Here is a 9,106-nt window from a genome sequence, read left to right as displayed (position 1 = left end):
ATCCTCTCCACTGGAGTCCCACTTAGAAGTGAGAGATCTAACTTTGCAGTGACCAGTAATGATCCCCACAACGATTTTGATCTCCCTCTTACTGTGTTCCAGAAGCGAAGACGTTCTTTTACGAGACAATTCAGGCCAGATAGATTTAGAGATCCTGCAAGCAGGTTTCCTTTGCCATCTGTTACCGACTACCTCGCAATGGAACGCACGGATTCTGCCAATGAAATAGCTGATGGGGGGTTCCACAGATCTCTCAATCAGACGACTGTGAGCACCCTCGAGCAAGCTCGTCGGCTATCTCATTCCCTTCAATGTTATTATGTCTTGGAACCCAGCATAACCCAACTATTTGACGTATATCATTCAGAGCGGTTTTGCAATCATGAACTGCTTTCGAGTTTATAGTATGCGACTTCACCGCTTTCAGGGCCGCCTGACTATCTACGTAAATAGTCACCGGTCCTGTAAAGTCTGTATTAAGTGCTTTTACTATCTCGGTCGCTTTCGTGATTGCAAGAATCTCTGCTTGAAAAACGCTACAATCATTGTTGAGTTTATATGAGTTTCGTATACCTAATTCCCTGCAGTAGACGCCTGCGCCAGTGCCTTCCTCCATCTTGGACCCGTCTGTGAAGATTGACAGACCTGGCAGAGGTAGGGAGCCACTAGTCCAGGATTCCCTGTTAGGAAATTCGACTTTAATGTCATTAAAATCCCTGTGGGGGAAATATAGTCACTGATATGACTATCCCCCCTAAAAAGGTCATAACTTGGCGTTATGTTTAGAATGCTGGCATGACCATAGTTCAGCGATTTCAAGGCATCTGTTTCCCGGAGTCTCAGGGCACACCTAGCAGCCTGGAATTTGATCAGAATGTCCAATGGTTGGAGATTCAAGATTGCATTCAAGGCTGCTTGTGGTGTGCTTCTTAATGCTCCAGTGATCAGAATTGAAGCCTAGTGAAGAGTACCAGTTCGGTTTTTGTGGGGTTTACACCAAGACCTTTGGTGCAAGCCCAATTTGACAGGGTTGAAAGAGCAACCTCCAGGATGTCTGATATTGTCGTAATAAACTTACCCCCAACCAACAAGACTACATCATCGGCATAGGCTACAACCTTTATCCTGAGATGATTGAATTTCATAAGTATCTCATTTATCACCAGAAGCCACAAAAGGGGGAAAGAACTCCATCCTGAGGTGTGCCTCTGTTGACAGATTTCCTCACGGAACTCTCTCCTAGGGATGAGTTGATAATTCTGCTTTCCAGCATTCTATCAATCCATTCCGTAAGGAGTGAGGGGATACCTATGTCTACGAGAGCAGAATGGATTGCCTCTAGCTTCACATTGTTGAAAGCTCCTTCGATGTCGAGGAATGCTGCCAACGTGTAGCCAGAGGACTCCATATTCTTCTCGATGTATCCAACCACCTCATGCAGAGCTGTATCCACTGATCTGCCCTTGATATAGGCATGCTGGGATTTACTAAGTTTATTACGGTCAATGGTATCTCTAATTTCTGAGTCTAGTAACCTTTCTAAAGTTTTTAGTAGAAAGGAAGAAAGACTAATCGGTCTATAGTCTTTAGGTACCGTATGACTCGGCTTCCCGGCTTTCGGGATGAAGGTCACGGTAACCTCTTTCCATAGACTGGGTATGTACGACAAAAGTAAACAAGCCCTAAAAATGTCCTGCAGATATGATATTATCCGTTCATCTGCGTGTTGCAGCATGGCCGGTGTTATACCATCTGGACCAGGAGATTTGTAGGGTTGAAAACTATTTATCGCCCATATCATTTTTGGGTATCTTATAGTGTCTTCTATAATCTTCTCCTCTTCCCTCGTCCGAACTGTAGGCTGATGCACACACTGCGCATCTTCCCTATAGTCCTTACAACCAGGAAAGTGGGTTGATGATAGAAGATCAAGAGTCTCACTACCGGAGTTTGTCCACGTTCCATCACTTCGCTTAATACTTCCTATGGATTTTGGATCCTTAGAGAGTACTCTGCGGAATCTGACCGCTTCGTTGACTCCTTCGATCGACTCGCTATAGCAGACCCAAGACTCACGTTTAGCTTTCTTGATTTCGCCCTTTTACCTATTGAATTGTCTTTTATAGACATCCCAATCTGTACTGAGCTTTGTCTTACTAGCTCTATTATAAGCTTTCCTTGCAGCCTTCCGCAAGGTTGCAAGGTCCTGTGACCACCATACCGGCTGAGATTTCTTCCCAGGGTATGTTAGAGGACAAGATGCCTCATAGCTCTTCAGAAGAGTGGCCGTGACATTTTTCACAGCTAATTCAACATCCTCAACCGTTTTGAGATCATTACGATCCCGAAAAGAGGCTGCTGTTTTAGCTTTGAATTTGTCCCAGTTCGTCTTCCGAGGATTCCTATAAGGTTTCTGTTTAGCTCTAGAGGTAGGAATCTGGAAGGATATGAGTCTATGATCCGAGAAGGAACATTTCTCAGACACCTCCCAATTTACGACCCCAGAGTCGTCCATATTTGTGAGGGTTATATCGATGACTTCACCTCTCACCCTATTAACAAAAGTTGGTGTATTGCCTCTATTACAAATTCTAAGATTATAGCTAAGTATAAACTCGAAGATGGACTCACCTCTTGTGTTTGTGTTGCTGCTTCCCCAATAGAAGTGATGTGCGTTGGCGTCACATCCCAAGATGATATCACCAACTCTGCTCATCTCCTCCAATAGGCGGCATACAACAGTGCCGGGTGGGTCAGGAGCTTCATAGGGAAGATAGACGGCAGAGACTATCAGTGGCTTCGTGGTACCTCTGTCTAGTCTTGCTGTCGTCATATCTCCATTGCTGAAATTAGAAAGAAGCATTAAATTTAACTCCTTTTTAGCAAGAATACACGTTCTCACCTTCTCTCCATTGGAGGTAGACAAAAGCGTGTATTTGGTGTCGCCCAGTCCAGTCACCTTACCTTTGTACAGGTAAGGTTCCTGGATGAGCGCCACGTCGATGTTTGAGGAAGAAAGGGTGAGTAGCAGTTCAGCAGCTGCTGCTCTACAGTGATGCAGATGAATCTGAATCACGTTAAGCGCTTGCTGCTGCCTGCCTATTGTTTTGGAGTGGTGAGGCGGAAACAAAGTTTTCCCATTCCATAAACAAGCTCACCCTTGATCTTCCTCAAGTACTCCTCTCCCGCAGAGTCAGTAGCGAACTTCGCGACTACACCGCCGTTCCTTTCAAACGAGGCGAGGATTCTCCACCTCCTCGTCTGAAGGCCGTCGTTCTGCTTCTCCAATAACATCAGTGTCTTCTCCAGCCCCTTGAAAGGTTTTGGGATAAACACAGAGGTTACCATACCGCTCGGTATCTCTCGAACCGCTACGGCCGCCAGACGACCACCCTCCCAAAGGGGGTCCAGGCTGTTGATTGTCTTCTTAAGAAAATCTGAAGTCTTCTCCTCACTGATAAACCCGTCAGGGTCAGCTCGGTCGATGATCGCTACCCGCAGATCTTCCGGAACCTCTTTCGGATCAGCAGAGTCGCTTTGCTCAGTTGTAGGTGTCTGGGCTACCTGCTTCGAGACAGCGTGTTTGGTTTTCACCCCACAATCGCTGCTCTTGGCAGGTTTCTCCTTCGACGCTACCACCGAAGCAAAAGAAGCAGAGCTCTGTACGGCCGACGACTGCGTGGGCCTCTTTGCAGCAGGTTGTTGCTCCTCCGAGGACCTCATTCTCTTGACAGCCGTGGGCTGTGGCCGAGATTTGGCACCCGGGGTAGCAGCTACTGCAGAGGTATGCCCAGCAGACGCAGGCACCTGCTTCGCGTTCGCTACCTTCTGCTTGACCACTAGCGACTGCCCAATTGTCACCGCCTTGGCTGTCAGCTTTGGCAATTCGGCAGAAGGTGGATTGACAGAGGGCGGTTGTGCCTTATCGGTCTTCTTGGAGGCCTTTTTACGGGCTCTCTTTCGGGCCGACTTCGACAGTCCCCTGCCTTCTGTCTTTGTGGATTCTGATGTCTGAGACGTCTCAGTACTCAGTTTACCCTTTGGGGGTGCTGAGGGCTTAGACGTCTCAGGCATCAGCTTCCTGGATGTACCGGGGCCATCAGCAGGTTTCTCCTTCGTAGAAGGGATTACCGCCGTGGTCTTAGTACTGGGTCGGGGGATCCTATCAATCAAGAAGTCCCTCTCAATGTCATCAGGATAGTTCCTAGAGAACTTCCTAATGAGTTTGAGGTTCCTCTTGATTAACAGGAACTCCTTCCCCGTGATGGAGTCGCTATCCCGTCCAATGTACCGTTTGCAGAAATTTACTGCTCTCCGATACATTTTCTTGGCAGCGATCTCCTTACCGTCAGCTTGTCTATCAGATAATGGTACCGATGAATCATCCATCTTAACGATGGGAGCCTCATCGGTGCCAGCATCTGTTTCGACATTTGGCTCCATAAAAAGTGCTGTAAGTGAGGATTTGAGGTCGACCATGGCATAGCCTCTTACCATGGCAAGGACTTGGCAACTAAGCCTGAAACACTTGTTGAGGCGCCCAGGTATCAACAAGGCTCCGTTCTAATACAGTCGGTACCCTGACTGCAAACCGTGGAACGCTGATAGGCACGAGGTCGCATGACACCCCAGCGTTAGGGGGGACACTTTAAGAAGGTAGTGTCCCAAACCTTGAGATGGATATATGGGAGGGGGCGCCACTCTCGCCTCGTCGACTCAGGGATCATTGGCACTCGGTCATTTCCTCCGAGACTCTCCCCCTGAGCCCGCTGATTGTCCGCGACTGTTTATTGGTTATTAACAGTTACCCAACGAATGGTGTTGGGCTTCCCACTATCCGCAACCTGTGGACGCGTCCGATAGCATTCAGCTTTGCTCCCCGTAGGCGGATTTTAAGCCGAAGACTTTAAAAACACTTCAAGGAGTGCTTTAGTTTGTAATGAAAATTGTATATCAAAAATCTATGGAACAGCTCTAGTTTCGTAAAAACGAGCAGATTTTTCTGAAAAATTTTCCAGAGGTAGGGGGTCAAATAACCCGGTTACCCGGGCAAATTATGGTCTATCATTGGAGTTAGGATTGGTGAGGGGCTATAATGGATCCATGTAAGGAAAGTAGTAAAGTCGGACGGGGTTGACTATATGATACTCTTCACCACTATGGGTATATTAAACAGATGAATTCTAAAAGACGTCGCATTTTGAAGGATCTTTATCTAAATGTGAACCGACTTGGATCAATCCATAAACATGTCATTCGTTTGTTACAATGGGACTAAACCTAATCGTACATCCGACTAAATCAATCGGACATCCGTTGGGCTATGCCTGCATTTCTTCAAAACGCAACTACGTTGTTCTATGCTCAATTTTGTACGTTGTGCAAAAATTGATTCAATCTGACAAATATGAGGAGTTTGGTGGACCATTTCGGAAGCTATATCGAAATCTGAACCGATTTTCACGAAACTCAGCACACATTATTCCAGACCCAATTCAGTACACTATGCCAAATTCCGTGCAAATCGGACGAAAATATATATGGGAGCTATATCTAAATCGGAACCGATTTTCAGGAAACTTGGCAGATCCAATTTAGTAATCTGTGCAAATTGAAAGATATATAGGGACTTTGATGAACCATTTACATTAAATCGGACGATAATATATATGGGAACTATATCTAAAACTGAACCGATTTTCACGAAACTCAGCACACATCATTCCACACTCAATTCAGTACGCTATGCACAATTTCGTGCAAATCGAAAGAAATGTTGTGGCTTTGGACCATTTACATAAAAACGGACGAAACTATATATGGGAGCTATATCTAAATCTGAACCGATTTAAACAAAACTTCGCATACATCAATTTGGACATAATTCAGTACTCTCTGCAAAATTTTGTCTCAATCGAAACAATATTTGCAGTATGGTGCTCAATTTGCATAAAATCGGACGAAACTATATATGGGAGCTATAGCTAAATCTGAACCGATTTTCTCCCATTTCAATAGGATTCGTCCTTGAATCATTTAAGTGACTTGCGCCAAATTTCATCCAAATCGGATCACAAATGCGATCTGTACTTTGTTCACGAAAATACATGGATGAACGGACAGACCCCCGGACGGGCATGCATAAATCGACTCAGAAAGTGATTCTATGCATATTCTCAAAGGAAATAATGTGTCTATGTCGATCCCTTTTGCCTGTTACAAACGGCGGTATGAAAGAAGTCTCCAAACAGAAGTTGAAATAATCCCTAAAATCCCAAATTATGAAATAAATGAAGGAAATATGAAGGAACTCACCAAAATAAAATGAAATAAGTCCCTAAAATCGGGGACTTATTTCATAATGAAATACGTCCATAATTCGGAAAATGAAATAAATCCCCATATAGATTGTTTTTTATATGATACATTTTTTATTTTATTTTTAAGAGAAAAGTGACATTTTTTCTAAATTTTTGGCCCTCTTTGTCTACTGCAGAGGTAGTTTGAATTTTGTTACTGCAGACACAAAAGTTCTGAATTCCAATCTGTAAATGAGATTTTGTTTTTATTGTTCATATAAACAATAGATTTTTAAATACATCTACTTTTTGCATCCAAAAATCTAAATATTTTATTAATGGCATAAATAAGCCTTCTCCTCTAGATTTTATCAGGGTAAATTAAGTACCCTGCTTTTAAATGAAAAGCTAACATTTTGTGATATAGACTCGAAGCACTCTTGATTGATCTTATTAAGTCCATAAAAGTCTTTTCATACCCTCCACCATAGTATGGAGGGTATATTAATTTTGTTTTTCCGTTTGTAACTCATCGAAATAATCATTTCCTATAAAGTATATATATTCTTGGTCAGCGTAAAATTCTAATACGATCTAAGCATGTCCGTCTGTCCGTCCGTCTGTTGTAATTACTCTAGCGTCTAAACGAATTGAGATATATCGCCAAAATTGTGCACAGGCAAGTTCGAAGATTGGCTATATCGTACCATGTTTAGGCATAACTCCCATATAAGGGTACCCCCCAATTTTCGGTATTTTAAAGTTCTTGATCGCGTTTTTCAACAAAATTCGCTGAAATATGGTACAAATTCGATGAAATTTGGAACATTGGGTTCTTATTGTATACCAAATATCTACACTAAAAATTATTGGGTACCAAATATCTCCACTAAAAATTATAAATATAAGTCCATTTTTTCTGGTAGCCCCAATATAAGGTACCCCCAAATTTCGGTATTTTGAGGTTCTTGAGCGCGTTTTTCAACCGAATTCGCTGAAATTTGGTATATTGTAGACGTATATGGTAACAAATCTACCCCATATAACCCCCTTTTTATACCCTTCACCACTCTGTGCTACAGGGTATTATGTCTTTGTGCATATGTTTGTAACAGGCAAAAGGAATCGAGATAGACCCATTGTTCCTTTTGAGAATATGCATAGAATCACTTTCTGAATCGATTTATGAATGTCCGTCTGTCCGTCCATGTATTTTTTGGCACAAGGGCCCAAGGACGAACCCTATTGAAATTGGAGAAAATCGGTCCAGATTTCGATATAGCTCCCATATATAGTTTCGTCCGACTTGAGGTAAATGATGCACCAAACTCCCAATATTGGTCCGATTAAGACAACATTTTGAACAGAGTATTGAATTAATTCTGGATTGATATATACCAAGTTTTGTAAAAATCGGTTAAGAGTAAGATATAGCACCCATATATAGTTTCGTTTATGTAATTAATGCACCAAACTCCCAATATTGATCCGATTGTGACAAAATTTTGCACAGAGTGCTGAAATAGGTCTTGATTGATGTATGCGGTTAAGCAACCGTCCAATTATATATAACACCATACGTTTTTTGCTCGATTTCATACAAATAATTGACATTCAATTTTTCATAAATTTCAGGATGGTATGTGTAGGCGTAGTTTTAATTTAGTTAAAATATCTATGTACTTCAAACAGTTAATTTCGCTCGATTCCATTTCAATGGTTCCCCAAAGTTGCTATGTATATTCTATCTACAACATATTGTACATTTGAGCATCTCTTGTGTGTACCCAATGTGGTGAAGGATATCATATAGTCGGCCCCGTCCGACTTTTGAACTTTTCTTACTGGTTTTATATTCGACAGAAGAAGCCACTACTTACATAGTTGTTTTTTTTTTTTTAATTTAACTCAAGCTGCCTTACCCTGTATTATTGTACCACGGTTGTAACCCATAGACGTGGCAACATAATTGCTTCCTGTTGTGCCCCTTGCTCTACTTTATCCCTGATAGACATGTCTTGTACAGTTTATCCATCTATTCACTAGCATATGTCTATGGATAAGCGTTTAGGCGCCGACATTGCTGAATGTCCCATGATATCAATGTGTACATTTTCTTGTCATTTTTCTGAGCTCCCCTTTTCCATGCGTAGTTTATAGTTTATATTGAAAATGTTGCTCTTTTTAATCATCATTTGTATCGATGTCTTCGGTGCGAATTGTCCACATCATCATCCACCATTATCTCGGTTTTCATTTTGTTCATACTTTTTGTAATTTCGGTGCAATTATCAACCAGTAAGGAAAGTAGTAAAGACTGACGGGGCCGACTGTATGATACCCTTCACCACTATGCAGGCACGTACGCAGGGGGGCGGCCCGGGGGGGCCGGAAATGATTTTTTTCACAGTAAATTTATGTTTGCAACAGCGAATTTTTTCATTTTGTACTACCGGGCCAAACTTGTCACAGGTTAGGTTATACTAATTTCAGAACGTTTTGTTCCTATTGGTTCCTTTGTGCGTCAATTACTTAAAATCAATCTATAATAAAAGGGAGCTATATCTAAATCTAGGCCGATTTTCACGAAACAAGGCAGATATCACTCTAGGCTCAATTCAGTACGTTATGCCAAATTTCGTGCAAATCGAAGGATATATAGGGACTTTGGTGCACCATTTACATGAAATCGGACGAAACTATATATTGGAGCTTTATCTAAATCAGGACCGATTTTCTCAAAACTTGGTAGACATCACTCTAAGCTCAATTCAGTACGCTATGCAAAATTTCCTGCAAATCGATGG

This window comes from Musca vetustissima, unplaced genomic scaffold (genome assembly GCF_032173495.1).
Source record: "Musca vetustissima isolate MV318-11 ecotype Yass unplaced genomic scaffold, APGP_CSIRO_Mvet_v1 utg19773, whole genome shotgun sequence".
Taxonomy (NCBI): Eukaryota; Metazoa; Arthropoda; class Insecta; order Diptera; family Muscidae; genus Musca; species Musca vetustissima.
The sequence above is the reverse complement of the archived record's forward strand: the minus strand, read 5'-3'. Positions refer to the sequence as shown.